This window comes from Geotrypetes seraphini, chromosome 3 (genome assembly GCF_902459505.1).
Source record: "Geotrypetes seraphini chromosome 3, aGeoSer1.1, whole genome shotgun sequence".
NCBI lineage: Eukaryota > Metazoa > Chordata > Amphibia > Gymnophiona > Dermophiidae > Geotrypetes > Geotrypetes seraphini.
Genome location: NC_047086.1, coordinates 367,827,227 through 367,849,154, shown reverse-complemented (window position 1 = coordinate 367,849,154; position 21,928 = coordinate 367,827,227). Strand labels below are relative to the sequence as shown.

Here is a 21,928-nt window from a genome sequence, read left to right as displayed (position 1 = left end):
GCCTACTTGGCTTTTTGGTTAATCCTGCCCTGTTTGGGGGACAGTGCCGAAGAAAAAGATTTACCAGTAGGTATCATCATAGACAATACGCTGAAACCTTCTGCCTAATGTGCAGCAAAAAAAAAAAAGAAAACAAGATGCTAAGAATTATTAGAAAAGGGATGGTAAATAAAACTAAGAATGTTATAATGCCTCTGTATTGCATTTGTGTTCAATTCTGGTCACTGTATTTTAAAAAAAGATATAACAGAATTAGAAAAGGTTCAAAGAAGAGCCACCAGGATGATAAAGGGTACGGAACTCCTGTCGTATGAGGAAAGACAAAAGAGGTTAGGGCTCTTCAGTTTAGAAAAGAGATGGCTGAGGGGAGATGTGACTGAAATCTACAAAATCCTGAGTGGGGTAGAACAGGAACAAGTGGATTGATTTTTTACTCCATCAAGAATTACAAAGACTAGGGGACACTCAATGACATTACAGGGGAAAGCTTTTAAAACCAATAGAAGGAAATAGTTTTTCATTCAGAGAACAGGTTAAGCTCTGGAATGCATTGCCATAGGATGTGGTATGAACAGTTAATGTAGTTAGTTTTAAAAAAAAGTTTGGACAAGTTCCTGCAAAGGAAGTGGAAATAGTGGGACTGTTGGGAAACAGCGATCACAATATACACTTCTTCCTCCGGATTTGCGGGGGATAGGGGCAGAGCCGGACCGCGAATTGTGAAATAGCGCAAATATCTTCTGGTCCGGCTCTGACCCACCCCGCCTCCCTCCTGCCTTCCCCCCGGCATCCCAGCCTTACCTGGTGGTCTAGCGGGCTTTCGGGGCAGAAGCGATCTTCCTACGCTCTTGCCCCATGCAGATCGCCAATAGGAAATGGCTGCCGTGAGTTCCCGTAGTCTCTCGAGACTGCGACGGGAACTCCCCACAGCCATTTCCCTTTGGCGATCTACACGGGGCAGGAGCGTAGGAAGATCGCTCCTGCCCCGAAAGCCCGCTAGACCACCAGGTAAGGCCAGGACGCCAGGGGGAAGGCTAAACTGTGGGAGTTTTTTCTTTTTTTTCCCCTCCCCAAAAAAATCGCGAATATGTGAAATCGCGATTACCGAAACCGCGAATGGGGAGGGGGAAGTGTAATCAAGTTCAAAGTTGAATATCGAAGGGGAAAAGAACCACAGCGACAACTTTTAACTTCAAGAAAGGAAATTACAAAGCGATGAGAGTAATGGTAAGAAAGAAACTTAGGAACAGCTCAAACAAATCGCAGACTATAGAGCAAGCATCTCATTATTCATGAACACGGTGAGCGAAGCGCAAAATCTGTATATCCCTAGATTTAGAAAAGGATGCAAAAAGAACCGAACAAAAGACCCGGAGTGGATAACTAAAGAAGTGAACAAAGCGATAGGAGACAAGAATCACTCATTCCAGAAATGGAAAAAGGACAAAACCGGGGAGAACTGGAAAGAGTACAGGAAGCATCAAAAAGAATGTCACCAAGTGGTTAGAAGAGCAAAAAGAGAATATGAAGAGAAGATAGCCAGGGAAGCACGAAATTTCAAACCGTTCTTCAGATATGTTAAGGGGAAGCAAGGGAGGAGGTGGGACCGCTGGATGACGGAGATAGTAAAGGAGTGGTGAAGGAGGAAAAAGAAGTGGCGGATAGACTAAACATGTTCTTTTCCTCAGTATTTACAAAGGAGGACACATCCAACGTGCTGGAACCTGAAAAAATCTTCAAAGGAGATCAAGCAGAAAAATTAACATCCATGGAGGTAAGCCTCAAAGATGTACATAAGCAGATAGATAGACTAAAAACTAACAAATCTCCGGGCCCGGACAGAATCCACCCTAGGGTACTGAAAGAACTAAAGGGGGAAATAGCAGAACTACTATAGCAGGTTTGTAACCAATCCCTGAAAACAGGCGTGATCCTGGAGGATTGGAAGATAGCTAATGTTACACCTATCTTCAAAAAGGGATCGAGAGGTGGCCCAGGGAACTACAGACCGGTAAGTCTGACTTCTGTTCCGGGGAAGATGGCGGAATCGCTGATAAAGGGCAGCATCGATGAGCATCTAGAAAGGAATAAACTGATGAAAACAAGCCAACATGGCTTTTGCAAGGGAAGATCGTGCCTAACGAACTTGTTGCACTTCTTCGAAGGAATTAACAAACAAATGGACAAAGGGGTCCCCATAGACATCGTATACTTAGATTTCCAAAAAGCCTTTGACAAGGTACCCCATGAACACCTACTACTGAAACTGAAGAACCATGGGGTGGAAGGAGATGTACATAGATGGATCAAAAATTGGCTGGTAGGTTGGAAGCAAAGGGTAGGAGTGAAGGGCCACTACTCGGACTGGAGGAGGGTCACGAGTGGTGTTCCGCAGAGGTCGGTACTTCGACTGCTGCTGTTCAATGTATTTATAAATGACCTAGAAACAGGGACGAAGTGTGAAGCAATAAAATTTGCAGACGACACCAAACTATTTAGTGGAGTTGGAACTAAAGAGAACTGTGAGGGTTTACAAAGGGACCTGGACAAACTAGAAGAGTGAGCGACGAGATGGCAGATGAAGTTTAATGTAGGGAAATGTAAAGTCTTGCATGTAGGAAACAGAAATCCAAAGTATAGTTATACGATGGGAGGGCTGGTAATGGGTGAAAGTACCCTAGAAAAGGACTTGGGGGGTAATAGTGGACAAGACAATGAAGCCATCGGCACAGTGTACAGTCCTCTCCACTCCACCTGACAATCGCGTACAGATGCAGGAAAGCGCTTGCGTGAGGTTACAGCAGTGAGACGGGCAATGTTCCAGAACAATGGTAACATACCGAGGGCCTCAAAATAGTACTTGGTGGGCCGCATGCTGCCCCCAGGCCACGAGTTTGAGACCACTGCTCTAAAGTACACATGAAATAATGATGATAATTCACTTTCCCCCACAGGTCTTTAAGTCCATCCCCATAGGCCTTATGACGAAGACCGACTCCATCCTTTTTATATCTTTTTGAAGATGCGGTCTCTAGAAATGTACACAATATTCTAAATGAGGTGGTACTCTGGTACAGCCCCCCTCCTTATTTTGATTGGCCAGCTGACACAACAATGTGGAAGGGGTCCATCAGAACTCACCACAATTTGTGATCTAGAAGAGTGAGCCCCTGGCCTGAAAGGGACAACTGGGGGTTTCAACCCCTCGCTGCATTTCAATGCTGAAGATCATGGCAGATTGTACGTTTCATGAATTGCACCACAGTAAGAAAATCTCTGTCTTGATTCTCATTTGAGGAATTTGGACAACCTTGCATCATCTTGATTTGGTTAAGAAAAAAAAAGCCTGGATTGGCCACCATGAGAATGGGCTACTGGGCTTTACGGACCATTGGTCTGACCCAGTAAGGCTATTCTTATGTTCTAAGCCACTGTTCTTCAACCACCGATCCATGGTCTATAGAAATTTCCTGCCGGTCCACAGGGTCAGCACGTGCATCAGGCCCAAAACAGTGTTCTTCAACCGCCGGTCCACGGTGCGATTGATGCGGCAATATCTTTGAGCCAGCTCCCTCTTTCTCATTGATTTAGTGCACAAAGCCACAGGCAGTGGCTCCTACGCGCGTCCTGCGAACCGGAAGCCTTCTCTCTGACACTGCAACGTCAGAGGTAAGGCTTCCAGATGAGGCACGGGATGTGCAAGGAGCCTCTGCCCGCAGCTTTGTGGACTGCATCAGTGAGGAAGAGGGAGCCGGCCTGAAGATAACACCGGGGGCGGCATAAAATGGCCAGGCGGAAGCAGGCCAGAAGGTAAGGCATAGCATGGAGGGAGGGAGACAACAAAAGTATGATTTTATTTTTGAATTTAGTGATTGAATTATGTCAATTTTGAGAATTTACATCTGCTGTCAGTGTGCTTTGTGTAGTTTAATTTTGTGGTTAATCATTATGTGTTGTTAATAAGATTATATTGTGTATCTGTGAAAAATGAATGGAAAAAATAGTGTTACAATTAGTACTATTATGGGGGCAGGAGCTGGGGTGGAAATTGGGTAGAGATGAGCGGGGTCTGGCCCCTGACTTAGCCCAGTGTTCTTCAATCGCCGGTTCACAAAATAATTATTTCTGCCGGTCCATAGGTGTAAAAAGGTTGAAGAACAATGTTCTAAGCCACTTGCTCCATAAATGCATCATCCCTGATTTGCAGCTGCCTCAGAACCAGAAGGGGTAAAACGCAGAACTCATGGATCTGACGGACCTCGCGGATCTAAAACCGCACGTCCTTAAAAATCTGAGGTCTGTGCCACTTGTAGTTTCTGGTTCTGACAGACCTCTATGACAATTTAGTTCTGACGGATCCGTCTCAGCATAGGGAGGGAAAAGTATTAGGATCCATCAGCGCTAAAATATCATAGAGGTCTGTCAGAGCCAGGGACTAAAAGTGGCGTGGACCTCAGATTTTTAAATTTACTGAAAACAAACAATGTATATACTCTTTAAAGAGCACAGAAAATCTTATACGTGCTAATCTGTGAATGCAAATTTCGTGTTACTTTGCTGGCAATAATTGAATGTTTAGAGAGCCCAGGCGGTTGGGCTGGGTCCCCGCCACTTTTGCAGGAGAGATTTTCTGCAAAAGTTCATTAAGGGGAATGGTTTTAGTAGAGCCTCCCCTCCTGCAAATAACGAAGGAAACTGAGTGGAGTAGCCCTTAAGCAAAAATTACTGTATTGCTCAGAAAGTATTCAAAGGGGTATCATGAGTGTTGCCATGCTGATCCATGAGTAGCGCTTCCGGATGGTTTGCAGACCTTGAATTCATTAAATTACAAAAATATTGTCAATATGAGGATTCATTTTAGAGCTGCTCCAGCACTAGTCTCTGGCTCTGACAGACCTCTATGACATTTTAGCGCTGACAGATCCTAATACTTTTCCCTCCCTATGCTGAGACGGATCCGTCAGCACTAAATTGTCATAGAGGTCTGTCAGAGCCAGAAACTACAAGTGGCACGGACCTCAGATTTTTAAGGACGTGCGGTTTTAGATTTGCGAGGTCCGCGTTTTACCCCTTCCCCCTCAGAACAGGTGAATATTTCTAGAGGAGCATTTGCACATTACTGTGGCTAGTTCTGGGTGCCTAATTTATAAAGGCACTGAGGCATCTATATTATCTTTATAAAATAGGTGCATATTTGGAAATTTTTTTTTTTTATAGGTGACCTGTTATAAAATTTCATCTGTCCCTTTCCCAATCTCATTTTGAAATGCCTGCATTTGCAAATAATCCCTATGGCACACAAAGCACCGAGCAATGAGCAGGCAAACACAGCAGACAGTTGGAAACTTGCTCTGTCAGTGACTACCTGTTCTAAATAGACCACATCAGATAGGATTTCAACTCTACACCACTCTGTTGTACTATGACTAATGGCAGTGTATCGAGTTTATGGAATAAAAATATCTACAGTACCACTAAGTGGCCGAAAACAAGTCTAAGATATAACTGATGGGAAATCTATTGAGGAGGCGGCTGAGCTATTCATTTTTAATAAACACCTTAATTCTGATTTTTCTACTTCCGCACATTTGCAGCGACCCCAGACACTGCCTTGGTACACCATAATTCATCTCTAGGTCTCGAATAGTTTCTCTGGCACCCCTTTCAAAGAGCACTTAAATGGATTAATTTCTGGCATATGCGGGGTGCCGGGAACTCCGGCCAGCCAAATGAAGCTCGATTGCTCCCTCTTCCTCACGGGTGCATGAATTCATCTTTGGAATTGTTTCCTAGCAGCTAATTTTCATCTATAGTAGTCTGGGGGGGGGGGGGTGTTGGGGGAGGGGTTCTTCACCTTTAACCGTGTGCAACAAGGTGGCTCTCGGGCTCACGAAGCTCTCTGGTCGCCATGGCACAGGGCTATCATTTCTACCCCTTCTCCATGCCTTGCCGTGACCAGTACAAGCGCTCTGAAAAGGACTTCCAAGTTAAAGATTGCCCCCCCCCCCCCTCATTGCTTTCCTTTCATTTATTTGTTGCGGTCTAACCCCTCCCCCCTTAAGTCCCCACATTTCGGACCAACATGCCACTGCGATTGGTTCGGGCGTTTATTTTACACCGCTCATCTTAAACGGCGGGATGGAAACGGGGCACCGGCCGAAGGGCATGCATTTTCCGCACGGGCGAACTCCCGCCGGTCTTCCCAGCGCCGCTTTCGCTTTATTTTCTACCTCCGCGAAGGAAGGAGACAAGGTCATTCTCCGCGCGACGCACCGAGAAGCCCAAAAATCAATGTGGGAGGAGGGGGGAAAGAGAAAGCGTGCTTCCCTGACCTGCCATGCCGTCGGTTCTCCCTCGCACGCCCTCCTTCCTTCGTGTCGTGTCCCCCCCCCCCCCGGCTGCCTCATCATCAAGTTTCCAACGTCGTTCGTTTGCCCCCGAGGTACTATACATCGAACCCATCTGTCACCCCAAATCCCCTTTCCTGTGGCCGTGTCTCTCCCGCCATATGGGCTCGCCCGGTGCCTTCTTTTGTCAACAAGCAAAGGGACCTGTGCAGAGCTTATGCCTAGCGCGAAATAACGATGATAAATCGCTTTCACCTACTGATACTGATACCCCGCGTTAAGCGCCAGTTGCCCTCTTGCTCTGGGTTCACCCTATCTCTCCTCCCCCTGCCCCCCCCCCCAAACCCCACCTGAGGAAGAGGGAAATACAAATTCCTATTCCAAGCTATTCATCAGAGCAACCGCAGCGCTGTCATCCGCGCAGACCTACGCGCACAGGAGAAGAGCTGCTTCCCCCCCCCCCCTCTCTTTTTTTTCCCTAGCCCCCTTCTTTCTCCACATAGGATTTCTGAAGCGGGAGGGTGCGATCGTAACAAAAACGACGGGCGAAAGCGACCGATCCGCAGCGCTAGAGGCATATTCAGAAAACCTTCACTAGTTACTCAGTCAAGTTCTCGGCCGCCCCCGGGGAGGGGGGGGCGCTTTTTCCATTTCCTCATGTGCGTGCATTGCAGGCAACCCCAGAACCCAGCTCGGATCCACGTTTTCGGAATCGTGTACAGAAACGGGCATCATCGGTGTTATTAGTTCGCCGCGGATGGAAAGCAGCTTAAAGCAATATAATCGTAATTCACGGCGTTTCCGGCATGTAAAAGTCGGATCCCTGCGTCGGTTGAGCAACATGCCCCCCCCCCCCCCCCTCACACACACTCACACACCAGAAATGTCCCCTTATCTACTTGCGGTGGAAAAAAAGGAATTGAAAAAAAAAATGCAACCATATTATTGTACAAGAGAGAGACTAGGTAGGCATGGCATGCTCTTAAGGAAGACCTCGTACCTTGTTTATTCGCCGGAGTGCGTTTCTTGGCTTTGCTGGGCGACCTCTCAGCATTCGCCCTTAAATAGGTCCTGATCAGGAAGAAGGCGCCTTGACCATATCGGAGAAAAAAAAAAAAAGCCGAGCTATCCACGACAAAGCCCTACCAGCATGAGGACGGAGATGGTATCAGAGAAAGTGCAGAGCGAGGATCAGGATCATTAGTTTCTCCTCAGTGCCCTTGAAGTTTAGTTTTCTCTCATCCTGTTCTTGGCGCAAGAAAGGGAGGGAAGGAGTTTCCTTTTTTTTTTTTTTCCTCTCTCCTTATGGTTAATTCCAGTGAGTTTCTTTGAGTGGAAGTAAGAGTTGTACACACACACACACACACTCTCTCTCTCCCTCCCTCCAGCTCACTGCTCTGAATATTTGTCAATTTCCTCTGCTTTGGAAGTGAGGGAGCTCTGCCTTGCAATGCATCATGGCTCAGTGCCAACCCTCTTATCAACATTAAGATCCTCCCACCTCATTGATCAGACACTCACAGCTTTAACTTTTCTTCCCCCCCCCCCCCTAATAGATTTTTCTTTTAAGCAAGGTTTTTATTTTTTTTTACTTTTATAGATGTCATAATGTATTTGCATCTTTTCTTTTTTCTCAGAATCCCATTGAAAATATCCCATTCAGCTGCATCGCTATCCATTTTCTTACGGAATACGAGGACAGCTAAAGAGAACAGTCGAGCGAGCCAAACGTGGAGTAATGCACACAACTGACGTAAGCATGTTTTGCTTTCCCCCACTAAATAGCTAATTTTGGTAAGGAGGCAGCTGTTAAGAGACTGGATGCACAGCAAAAAAAAAAGCTGCTTCCTGTAGGTCTGAGTGCAGCGTGATTGCATGAGTTAAAACTTGAAATCTGGGGAACGTACTGCAAAACCCCTTCACTCTGGCTTGATATTGTAACGCTGTAACTGCACAAACGTGCAGTGGGCATTGGCGAATGTAGCCCATATGTCTGTGTGGTAAAGACAGAAAAGAGTGGCAGATGGTGTGCTAAGTGATTATGCAGAATGAATTCCAAGTTATAGAGAAAAATTACATATTAAATAGCTTTTCATATTTTCAGACTTCACTTTCCCTCACGGAGTGCCTCTCAGCCTTGTTTGGGCACACCTTTGAATTTGTGCGATCTCTTTATTGACAGCGTCACATTATAGACCCATTGTATGGAAATAGATCTCATGCATATTCATTGGGGAAATCCTGAAAACCTGACTGGATTGAGACCCTAAGACTGAGGTGGTCCACCCCCTGTTATATAATCAATTTACTGAGGATGAAATTTCGAGGACCAAGGTTCACTTTCTCAGATCCTTGTGGCAAACCAGGGAAGGATCATGGGGCTGTGACATGGTGACAAAATTTGTCACCGTTCCTGTCCCCGCAGATAACTGCGAGAAACCATCTCCGTATCATTTTTTAAGCCAGGAGAGAGGGAAGAATCACAACCACTGACCCTTGCATTAAAAAAATTCTGGTCTAGAACTGTGTTTCTTAACTCGGTCCTGGAGTACCCCATTGCCAGTCAGGTTTTCAGGATATCCGCAATAAATGTGCATATGATGTATTCAAATTTCTTTCATGCATATTCATTGCGGATATCCTGAAAACCTGACTGACAAGGGGGTATTCCAGGACTGAGTTTGAGATAGACACTAAAGAATGACACGGAGACGGGAACAGCGATGAATTTTGTCACCGTGTCATTCTCTAACCCTGAACCAACTTCTGACTTGGTGCCTCCCCCCACCCACACTCTGGTAACTCCTCATCTCTCTCAAGTCCTCCTTCCCTCACCCCCGCTGCTACTGATAATGCCAAAATCTCAAATATCAGTCTGGCATCTCTCCCAATGGGGAGGGAAGAAAGAGGGAGGGATGCCAGTCTGGGATTTTGGCACCCTCTATCACGCACCCTGAGCCAGTGCCTCGCTTGCTCCATAGGCTGAGAAGGCCCTGGACCTTCCTCTATTGATGCTAGGAATAGACTGTCATTTACAATGATTATATCCTATGTCGTTACTAATTGAAATGAAAACTAATAGTAGTGTATACGCTGGAAATAGAGCATTCCCTGTGGAAAGAGTGTACAGGAAATACACGAGCCATTGCACATATGCAAACTAGTGCACAGGCCTTCAGGTCAGAGTGGAGGAATAGTCTAATGGTTAGTGCAGTGGACTAGAATCATGTGCGATTCTTATTGCGGCCCCTGTGACCTTGGGCAAGTCACTTAACCCTTCATTGCTCTAGCAAGCTTGTAACCAGACCCCATAATTTGGAGAAGGGGCGGGGGGGGGGGGCCTGAGCCCAAACTGTGGGAGGGGGAACAAAATTTTGCCCTGCTTTCCATCTCCCCTGCTTCTCTCCACCTCCCCCAGATTCCTGAGTTGGCGGGGGTTCCCAAACCCTTCCAGCGGAAGCCCTGTTCCACGCTAAGCAGTGTTTTATTTGGGTCGTTGCCACACCAGCCGCCCTCCTCCCCCCGCACATACTTGCTTTTTGTGAAACTGAGCGTAAAAAAACAAGCATGTACATGCTCAGTTTCACAAAAGACAAGAATGTGCATGGGGGGGCACAGGGTGGCCCAGGAAAAGAGCCGCCAACTGCCAGAGTTCACAAAGAGGAGGGCTTCTGTAGTGAAGCTTGGGGACCCCCGCCAGCCAAAGCAGCAGACAAAGCCTCAATTTTTAGGGGCCCAAACCCAAATTGAGGGAACTAGGCCCTCTTTGTCAGAACTCTAGATAAGGAGTCGGCAGCCTTGAAGTACCTTCAAATCATCTTCCCTAATCTATCTGAAGCAAAGTTCAAAGCTGGTGTCTTTGTCTGACCACAGATAAAAAAAGATCCTGGACTGCAAGGAATTTCCCTAGAAGCTAACCAGGAAGGAGAAAGTGGCTTGGAACAACTTTGTTGCAGTGGTTCAGGGTTTCCTGGGCACTCACAAGGCCGAAAACTACGTGGAATTGGTTGAGAATCTGGTGAAAAATTACAGTAAAATGGGCTGTAGGATGCCTCTCAAAGTCCATGTCCTTGATGCTCATCTTGGACATTCATAGAGAACATAGCATACTCAGAGGAGCAAGGTGAGTGCTTCCATCAGGATATACTAGACTTCAAACGCTGCTACCAAGGACAATATAATGAGAACATGATGAGATCCGGGGGCTGATTCGTGAAAGTGACACAATATAATCATAAATCTTGAAAACTACTTACTTCTAAATCTTCTCTGGTCATTTTTATATAACTTCAGTATAAATACATGTTAATTGTGATTCATATGTTGGTTTTTATGACTTTATAAGAATGAAAAGATGAAAATTTGGTATTTTCATGTTTTAAATAGGTAAATTGCAAAATTTGACTATCCTGGTCACAAAAGCAAAGTTTTATGAAAATAACAGACATTCTCTGTACTTTTTAGGCATGAATAATTAGGAAATTATACTTGCCGCCCAGGAACAAAATTCATTTTAAATGAAGGGTCATTAAAAAAAAAATCACCTAATTCCAAAACAGCCATTTCCTTAACTGTATCCATGACATCCCGTTTGTCTGTCTTGGCTGTTTAGATTGTAAGCTCTTTCAAGTAGGGACTGTTTTCTTCCTGCATACATCTGTTAGTAATAGTAGACATACCCCAATTTTTTTTTTTTTTAATTGTCTACTTGGAAAATTTTCACCGTGTTGTCTAGGCTGCTAGAACATCCAACCTTATACCCCATGTTCAACCACAGAAACGTCCAACTTAGAAATGTCCAAATGTAGACCTTTTTGGACATGGGAGTGGCCAGCATTCTAATGGACTGTCCACAAAGACATAGCAACAGAGCAGTGAGGCACCCTAGAGGGCACTGCTTTGAACTTCACATATGTACATCTCACCAGAACCCCCTTATAATTTATGCTGAGCCCTCTCAAACTCCCCCCAAACCTACTATACCCTCCTGTCTACCACCCCTATAGCCCTTATGACTGCAGGTGACACGTATATGGAAGTAGACTAGGGTTTGGGCGGGATCATACTTTCTACCATAACTGTTGTGGTTAGAATGGCTTATGGACCTGGCTTCTCCTCTCTGTGCTTCACTAGCCCACCCACCTAGCTACTTAAGACGGAGTTCTACCATGCTTTCCCACAGCAGATGCTGTTGTTCTAGAGACAGGTATGTACTCTTTCAATCAGATCTTTGTGGACGGGTGGGAGGGAGTCAGTGACCACTGGAGGAGTGTGGGAGACTTATTACTTATTCCCTCCAGTGGTCATGTGGTCAGTTTGGGTACTTTCTTAGTACTTAGATATGTCTAAAATAGGTCTAGCCCAAAACGTTCTAGACGTTCAATTATAGCTGCAAAACGTCCAAGTCTAAACCCACCCAAAGCCTGCCTAAAGCACATTTCCCAACACACCCACTGGAACTCAAAACATATGATGGCTTAGAAATCCTGCAAGACGTCAGTTTTGAAAATCGGCGTTTGGACATCTTGGGTGGTCAAAACGTCCAAGTGCTGACATGATGATTTTTGGGACATCCAAGAGTTTTGATTATGCCCCTACTAGTGCTAATCATTTTATTTTAGCCTCGACCACTATTGCAGTTACAAAAAAAACTACCTCTGTTTACAGGAGAGGTTCTTTTTTCAACAGGTAAAAGGAGCGGCCATGGATGCCTCTAAGGCACCCAATACAGCAAATCTCTATATTGCCCATTTTGAAAAGACTTGTTTACAAGGCCATCATTTTAGTGATGAAATCGGGTTCTATAAAGAATATATATATATTGATGAGCGATATATATATATATATATATATATTTTTTTATTTTTATTTTTTTTTTCTTTGGAGAGACAACATACTCGCGTTCAAAGAATTTCACCTTTGGCTAAACACATGGGATAGCAACTTTAACCTTAAAATATGGAATGACTCAGAATAGATTTCTTATCTAGATATTAAGTCATTTTCATTTTGCCTTCTCTATATTGACAGAAGTATGAATTGTTCTTTTTATATGACTGGAAAATAAATCAAAGAGAGTATTCTTCATCTTTGGACTCTGTCCTTTTTCTGTTTAACCTCATTATATTTATTCTTTGCCAAGGTGCCATTGGACGGTGAGAGAAAGATCATAGCAGCAAGGAAAGAAAAATAGTTCATACTGCTGGAGCAAAAAGGGTAAGGGTATGGCTCCAGAAAAAGGACGGATTCCATTGCGTTCCATGGAAGTAAAACCCGGATGTCTTATCCATCCTCTTTTTTCTAGAGCCATATGGTAACCCTACAAATGGATTCCTTCCACCCCCAAAGATTTTACCATGGATGTTGGTATCCCGGCACAGGAAGAGCATAGCAGTTGAGAGGTGCAGTTGTAATACAATTGGAGCCAGTTCAGGAAGAGCAAATTAAAAAAGGAGTACTACATAGAGTTCACAATATTTCCAGCAGCAAATCCCTTAAGCATTGTTCCGTCTAAGCCAGTGGTCTCAAACTTGCGGCCCGCCAGGTACCATTTTGAGGCCCTCAGTATGTTTATCATATTCACAAAAATAAAATGTTTCTTGATCATATGTCTCTTTAGCTATAAATTACAACTCTTTAGCTATAAATTACAATATTATTATTAAGACTTAGCCAAAAGGAAAGATTTATAAACTATAAAAAGTTTTACCTCATGCAAAATTGTCATTTCTTTAATAAGACATTAACTATTTTTTTCTGAGGCCCTCCAAGTACCTACAAATCCAAAATGTGGCCCTGCAAAGGGTTTGAGTTTGAGGCCACCGCTCTAAGCTGAGCTGGAGACCTCCACCTACAACCCTGCCAATTGGGGGTGCTGTTTCACTATCACATTTCTAATAGTTAGGGACAGGCAAGCTCTGCGGGACTCCAGGGAACCTCTGCCTGTTCCTAGTGATTGAAAACACAGTATTGAAGCATCACCACCCATAGATTCTGGCTTTCTGCAGCTTCATTTCAGATTTTGCTTGCTTGTTTCTATCTAATATATGTCAAGAAGTAGCCAAGAAAACAAACCAGAGGCCGTTAACTTAAAAAAGGGCGTGTTTTGTCCTTTCATATAGATGTTCCAGTGAAATGAAAGTCCAACGTATTTTGGCAGCTGACTGCCTGATGGGAACGGATTGGGGAAGGAATGTTAGAGTGATAGCGTCTGAGGATCTAAAGTTGGGGAAACAATTTGTCAAGATGGTAGCTGAGGTCAGAAGTATGCTTAGCTGCATAGAAAGGTGATAATGCCCCCATACATAGGGATACCAGTGTCCCCGTACCCCCCCCCCCAATAGCACTGCCCTGTTCTACCCCTGAAACGTCCTGTTCTGCCCCAGCCCCACCCTCCAAACCTTTTCTCCTCTCTCAAGCTCGGAGCTGCATCTGGAGGGCCTCTGAGCGTGCGCAGATGTGGTACAATGATGTCACACACATGCGTGTGATATCATGACATATCCATACACGCTTAGGGTCGCCAGATTTTCCCGAAGGAAAATCCGGGCCCATGACCAGGCCTACCCTGTTTCAACCACATTATGCCCCATCCCTCCCTCATCCCCGCCCCCAACCCCACCTCCCTTAACCTGTTCATGCATGGGGATGGCATCCACGCATGGGCAGATGCGACACAATGACATCACGGGCATACGTGGATGTGACGCAATAACGTTGCAAGTGTGCTTGTGCATATGTAACTCGGAGCGGATAGTACCTAGCTCTCGGAGAACACATCAGCTTGCTGGATGCTAAAGTGACAAGCCTGGAGAATCTTAGGGAAACTGACATATATAGAGAAGACTTTCAAGGACATAGTAGAGAAGTGCTTTGTCCACTCTCGCAGCCCCTGGCTTACTTGGAAGTAAAAGGTCATCTAGAACACTGTTCTTCAACCACCGGTCCATGGACCAATGCCGGTCCACAGAAATTTCCTGCCGGTCCACAGGGCCAGCACGTGCATCAGGCCCAAAACAGTGTTCTACAAGCGCCGGTCCACGGTGCGATCGATGCGGCGTTATCTTCGAGCCAGCTCCCTCTTCCTAACTGATTCAGTGCACAAAGCCACGGGCAGTGGCTCCTATGGGGATCCTGCGCCTGAACCGGAAGCCTTCTCTCTGACGTTGCAACATCAGAGGGAAGGCTTCCAGATGAGGCAAGGGACGTGCAAAGTGCAATTAGTACTATTATGGGGGCGGGATCTGGGGTGGACATTGGGTAGAGATGGGCGGGGTCTGGCCCATGACTTAGCCCAGTGTTCTTCAACTGCCGGTCCACAGAATAATTTTTATATTTCTGCCGGTCCATAGGTGTAAAAGGAGATCATTCTCCAGCTTTTAATGACAGATTTCTTCTTCCTAGAAGAACATTGTGTTCTTGTCAATAAAATCTTTTCACTGTTCCCTCATTACGTCACATAGTTTACGACACAACCCGTTACTATTTGCTCCTACACTATGGAATGCTACGCCTCTCTATTCGTCAAGAATCGTCCATGGGCAGGTTTAGATCAAACCTCAAAACTTTCCTATTTAAAGATGCTTATAACTTAGGACGAAAATAGACTTCTTCCTCCATCATTTACTAACAGAATTGAGATTATTTTAATCTAAAGGTAGACAATTCAGGACATTTTATTTATTTATTTTATTATTTATATCCTAAGTGGTTTACGTTCATGTACTTTATCATATTTCCCTATCTGTCCCACTGGGCTCAAACTCTATCTAGTGTACCTGGGGCGATGAGGGGCTAAAGTGACTTGCCCAGGATCACAAGGAGCAGTGAGGAATTTGAACCCATAGCCTCAGGGTACTGAGGCTGTCGCTTTAACCGCTGTAGCTTTAACCCCTGAGCCCCTCCCTTGGGGCTCTTTTAACAAAGACACGCTAAGAGATTTAGCACATGCTAAACGCGCTATACGCTAACGCGTCCATTATATTCTATGGACGCATTAGCATTTAGCATGCACTAAATCGATTAATGCACCTTAGTAAAAGAGGTGGTTGATGTTATACCTTAATATTCTTTTGCTCTCTATTTTTTTCCTTCCTTTTCAAAAATATTGTATTTCTCCCCTTCTGTCCTTTTGTATCTACTTGACTGCTTTTTGTGTTTTTCAGAATTTTGTAATTTAACTTTTTTCTTTTTTTTTATATGTACTTTTATTGTAAACTGTTTAGACATCAGATAAGTAGTATATCACAATTTGAATAAACTTGAAACTTGATCATCATATTGACTTGACAGGAAGCAATCCTGGAACAAGGATCTATTGTCAATGTGATGCTGTAACTCTGTGTACCCAGGAGGGAAAGATTAAGACTCCCATTTAGGGCTCCTTTTACAAAGGTGTGCTAGCATTTTTAGTGCATGCACCGAAAAACTACTGCCTGCTCAAGAGGAGACAGTAGCGGCTAGTGCGCGCTAAAAGGAGCCCTTAGTGCGAGATTTAGTAATTACAAATGTAAATACACTTCCCCCTTTGTATTCGCGGTGGTTAGGGGCAGAGCCAGCCCACAAATATTAAAACCCGCAAATAATATTCGGGCCAGTTCTGCCCCTAACCACCACTTCCCCTGGCTATTTTAAGCCCTGAAAGCCCCCCCCTCTTAAGCCTTATCTGGTGGTCTAGCGGGTTTTCAGGCAGGAGCGATCTTCCCACGCTCCTGCCCCGTGCAGATCGCTCACAGGAAATGGCTGCCTTGAGCTCCCATAGTTTCTCGAGCCATTTCCTCTGAGCAATCTGCACGGGGCAGGAGCGTGGGCAGATCTCTCCTGCCCCGAAAACCCGCTAGACCACCAGATAAGGCTTAAGGAGGAGGGGCTTACAGGGCTTAAAATAACCCAAAAAATGAAAAAGCATTTTGTGTTTTAAAACTGCGAATAATCAAATCTATAGATACGGAAACTACGAATACGGAGGGAGAAGTGTAGCTCTGTATTTACTGGTGTTTATACCGCAGTGTTGGCGCCTCTCTGTAATCTGTCAGAGGGACAAAGAAGATGAAGACTAGCCTATCTTCCTGAGGCTGGTCAGGCCACTGTGCTGCTGCAGCTAATGCTGGAAGCTTTCGGAGCTCACCCCAGATTGGATAGAATTGCTACTTCTGCCAGGACTGGAGGGGTGACTTTGGACCAAAGCACTGAAAGGTTGTCCCTAAGCCCTGATGAGAGAGCAGTTCTTCCCCAACCTGTAAGTGCTCATGGTAGCAAACAGAAGCTGTTTGCTGATGGTGCTGGGAATGCTTCTCAGAGAGCTTCACAGGATGAGCAGTCCGCCTTGACTTCCTCACCCTTCATTTAACCCGCAGAAGCTGGAGTGATGCCATCAGGTTCAGCAGACTTCAGTCTATCTGGCAGGGGAGAGGTTGAGGGGAAGGTGTGTAGGTGGCATTTCTGGTTTGGGTTGCAGGGTAATTGTACTGTAATTTTGGAGTCCAGTTGGGGTTCAGGCTCTACTGGTGGAACAACATACTTCTAAACTTGCTGATGCGGATATTAAAATATCTACTCTTCAAGAAGTGCAAGGGTTGTTAATACAACATAAATTCTTCCTTCACCAAAAGGTGGAATATTTGGAGAATCAGTTGAGAATATTTCCTTTCCTTTCTCTCATTTTTCTATTAGTTTCCCTATTGTCTAATGTTGTGGTTGGAGAATTTTGAGCTGAACATAAGAATAGCCTTACTGGGTCAGACCAATGGTCCATCAAGCCCAGTAGCCCCTCATGGTGGCCAATCCAGGTCACTAGTACCTGGCCAAAATCCAAAGCAACATTCCATGCTACTGATCCAGGGCAAGCAGAGGCTTCCCCCATGTCTTAATAACAAACTATGGACTTTTCCTTCAGGAATTTGTCCAAACCTTTCTTAAAACCAGCTGTGCTATCTGCTCTTACCACAACCTCTGGCATTGCGTTCCAGAGCTTAACTATTCTCTGAGTGAAAAAAATACTTCCCCCTATTGGTTTTAAAAGTATTTCCCTGCAGTTTCATTGAGTGTCCCCTAGTCTTTGTAATTTTTGACGAAGTGAAAAATCAATCCACTTGTACCTGTTCTACTCCACACTGAAGTTTTGGAGGAGTGGTATTTCCTATTCTGTTATTTCCTTTGTCACATTGGGCTCCTTTTACAAAGCTGTGGTAGAGGTTTCCACCAAGGGCCGGTGAGATAAATTCTCCTACGCTCATAGATGTCCTACGAGTGTCAGAGCATTTACCTCGCCGGCCCACAGTAAAAACCTCTGTCGCAATTTTGTAAAAAGCCAGCGATTGTTTGTTGTATTATTTTGAAAATTTATAAATGAAAAATAATGTAGATATCTTGGTGGTTTGTGGATATGGGGACTGTTTGGTAACTTGCCTGCTTATTGTAAAGGTGAAGGACCTCATATATCACCTATGTGAATAAGATGATGGTGCGGTGAAGAAGCCTTTAGGTTTGTTAGGAACAGTCTAACGTTTTGGAGAAGGGGGAGCCTATTCAGAAAGGATGGGCTCCACCTTAACCATGAAATGAGTTGGTAGAATGAAGCAACTTTTAAAACAGGAGCACACAATTCATAATAATATATCTTTGAATCATTCTATCAAAATAGGAGGGTTAAGGCTACAAAAAAAGGCAAAAGTAGCCTAGATATGCTTAAATATAGAGCAGACTGACCTCACCTCCAGCTTTAGGTACCCATGTTAACACTGCTGCTTCTGCAGCATGTGACTGCAAGATGGCCACCTCATGCAACTTGGTGGTGAAAGAGCATTTGTGAATGATGCGGGAGAAGAAGATCAAAACTAAGGGACTATGATGACCAGTGGATAAATATCTTCAGCACGCTACAGGCATGTTCTTTATTAATATCCCAACAGTTTCAAATGACTCCTTTCATGTATCAGGAGGTTCACCGAGTTCTCCTATCAGGACTCTCTCGCCCTGTCCCTCAAGGACCATAGCTTCTGTTGAAGGGACTCAAGGTGTTGTGTCCTTCCCCGGATCCTTGGTTATTGCTTCTCAGAGGGCTTCCCCCTTGGAGGATGAACCTCAGGAGATGAAGGTCCCACTTCCAATAGGAATTGATGTTTCCTCAAGTTCATTTCCATTAGATCAGGCATAACTTTGGCAGATATTTGAAAAGTGGTCTCACCTACAGGCTCTTATTTGCTTGGTGTTATGAATTTTGTTTCTCAATTTTCCAAAACTACTGTAAATAAATTAAAGGAACCCAAGTCAGGCTGGCCAAGTTTAAGGTCTCCTTTTTTAAAGTGAGTCTGGATTAAAGTTGGCAACAATGACTATTAAGGACAGCCTGATTCTAAATCATCAATCAGAGTTATTGGAGAATTTGATGAGATCAAAAACCCAGAAGTTCTTAAATTTTCTAAAAACTAGGCCTCTGTTACCTTTAGAATTACTTCAGAAATATGTTCTTGAAATGTTGAATATGTCTGAATTTGACTTTAGTTTAGAATTTACATGCCCCCCTCCCCCCCCCCCCCAGTAGTCAGCGCTCTTTAACTGGTTAGAAATGGTTGCTGACAGGTTAAATAGCAAGTTATCTCCTGCTGAATATTCACAGCACCTATTGCTAAACTGGTTATGTTGTGCAACTTATCCAGTTAGGCGTGGATATTGAGCGCCAGATTGGATAAGATTAGCAGTTAAATCAGACTGCCTAAATAACAGTCCTATATATAACCGATATAATTTAACCAGTTAGCTGCCGAATATCAGCTTAACTAGTTAAGTGTTTAGCAGTAAAAAAAACAAACCCAAAACCATGGTTATTGAATTCCAGTTGCCCGAAACGGCTTGATATGAAATATTCAGGTTTAATTCTGACGGCAGGCATTCAAAGCGCTGCCCACTGCTGGCTGAATATCAGTCCATGTGTTCCTAAGGTTTTTGCCATACATGATATGGGAGGTGGTAAGGATATGCTAATGGAGGTAGAAACTCTAGATGTCCATGAATATCTGGAGTCTTCAACTGACAGAATTCCTAATCAAGGGGAGGGGGTGAGAGAGTCTATATGATGCTACTGCTTCCCCTTAATGACATTCCCCCACAGTGTTAGAGCCTCCTTAAAACTCACAGATTCCTCCCCCCCCCCCAGGAGGAAGAGACATAGGAGGGGTGGAGCCAGGAGGGCATGGTCCAGAATGTATAAAAGCTCTAGCCCCAGCTTGGTTAATGAGGCTCAGGAGGAAGCAGTGATGCCTGACTACATAACACAACACAAGTTTTTATTTGTATACCTTTCGCCTTTCGGTTCAAGGCGGTGAACAAGAAAAATAAATTAAGGAAAACTGTTAGCATTGAAGACTGGCTGAACCATACCATGGCGCGTAGATATTCCCTGTCTGTCCCAGACGGGATTACAATCTGCTACTACTATTTATTAGTTCTATAACGCTGAAAGGCGTATGTAGCGCTGTACATTTTAACATACAGTAGACAGTCCCTGCTCAGAAGAGCTTACAATCTAATTTAGACAAGACATTTCAAGGTTGGGGAGGTTATAGTGGGTATAGGTATCTGACAGCAGTGAGGGGGAGTTTAAGGGTTGCTTAGTGGTCTTGGTAGGCCTTGCAGACTTGTATCCTCGACTCTTGCCGCTATGTTGACTCTCTTGGCATTTTAGGACCTTCCTGCTGCTGCACTGGCCTTCCTCTGTTAACATGCCATGCCTTCAATCCCTCACACTGTTTTGGGGTGTTTTTTCCACATATCTCATAGCATTTCATTTCAAGCAGTCTGAATTCTTCTGCCAGCCCAGGGAGATTTTCATCTGTACTGAAGATTCCTATGCTGGGACAAAATTCCTTAGTGCCAGGACCCTAACATATAGGCACACATTGTAGCTGATTTCACGTCGTTCCAGCTGCCTGGGCTCGTGTGGCCTGTCTTCTGCAACCAAACAATACCGTTGCTGCTTTATCACTCTGCCAATGTACAGGAGTCTTCTGAGAACATTAGTGTTGTTTTACGCCTCTCAAAGTACCCTGGGGTTCTTCCTGAGATCATTACTGCTGTTTTACTCCTCTCAAAGTGCCTTGGTGTTCTGCCAAGTTTGGCCTATGTTGTATCTTTCCCTGCTTTGTCAAATAAATAGAGAACCGCTTTTAAGAAGCGACCCCCGGTTTTTCCCTCTTTTTTTTTATCCTCCCCCTCTTCCCATCCATTTATTTTTATTTTCATAATGTAATTAAAATTTCCCTAACCCCTTTGCACCTTTCAAATTTTGTCCTTGTCTTGGTCCAACCTGGCCTATTTTTATTTTTAAGAAATTTAAAATTTTTAATACTGTAAACCGGCCAGATACCTGTGATGGTCGGTATATCAAATTACGAATAAGCTTGAAACTTGGGAGGTTTTCTTAATAATGACGGGAATAGCCATCAAGATGATAACACGCAACTGGAAGAGTTATGATAGATTTAATTATACTTTCTGGTGGGCAAACCTATGTTCTAGCTACAAAGATGAAAGAATGAATGCTGAAATTTGAAAGGGTGTGGAGCCCATTGACATCATTTATTGAGTCACAATAATTGTCATATACCTTTTCTTTTTATCTGTCTTCCTTACACATTCAGGGTGGGAGGGAGGGAGATGGGAAAACATAATTATTATTCATTATATCTATTTTATTGAAATTATACATGTGATTTTATTTTCATTAGTTAAGGGAAGGAGGGGGTGAAAATGTTTGTTGATGAAATATTTGTATATTTAAAGTGCTTTTGTTTGATTCGTTTATGTTTAAATTCACTGTATTGCACTGTTAATAATTGAAAACTAATAAAGATTTAAAAAAAAAAAAAAAAAAGAAACTTGGGGGGTTATTCCACTCTGTATGCAGCCTTTCGCTTCTAAAGGTGGCTTTTTGTAGTCTTCCTACTCTTGTTGGTACTCTTTGTTCCTCTTCTTGTGCTCTAGGGTGTTGCGCCTGTTTTATTTATATATATATATATATATATATTATATATATGACTGCCAGCAAATTTCAAACCGACTTCATTGGGCAATTCGTCTTCAGATATACTGCCAAATTGTATACTGGATGCATGCTGATTTAGTTAAACTTGATTGGAGAGCCAGGAAAATTGATGACAATAAATCAGGCCCTACACCCACCAAGTGACATTGATGGATTACATATATTGAGGACTAAAGGAAGCAGAGGCTTGTTACAAATGAAGCAAGCTGTAGAAAAAGAAAGGCACGGTCTGAATGACAATATTATGAAAAGCAAAGCGTCCATGTTCATTGAAGTTTGCTAAGAAAAATTGCTTAGAACATCAGAACTGAAAGTAGAATATAAGACGTAAGAAACAGAATACAGGTTCAGCAGCTGGAAAGATAAGCCACGGCGCGGCGAATACACAAAAGATATTGATGGGGAAACATATCAAAAAGCGATCATGGCCATGACTGAAAATTGGAGCACTTAAAAAGAAGGTTTAAGGAATGAACATGGCAGCATGAGAACAAGCATTGCAAACAAAAGACTGGGAAAAAAATGTCAAGTGACAGCAAAG

At 43.9% G+C, this 21,928-nt stretch overlaps 1 protein-coding gene across 5 annotated transcripts in view; it reads right to left on the bottom strand.

Moving 5' to 3' along the window:
• The window catches only part of SLC8A1 (solute carrier family 8 member A1), a 730,555-nt gene that overhangs the window by 612,992 nt on the left and 95,635 nt on the right, over positions 1–21,928 (bottom strand). Inside the window, exon 1 of one of the 5 annotated variants that reach the window (XM_033939137.1) lies at positions 7,348–7,779. The exons of the other annotated variants lie outside the window; for them this stretch is intronic. The gene's annotated coding sequence lies outside the window, so the exon portion shown is untranslated. Of the gene's footprint in view, positions 1–7,347; positions 7,780–21,928 lie in introns of those variants that run through there. 5 annotated transcript variants of the gene reach the window in all.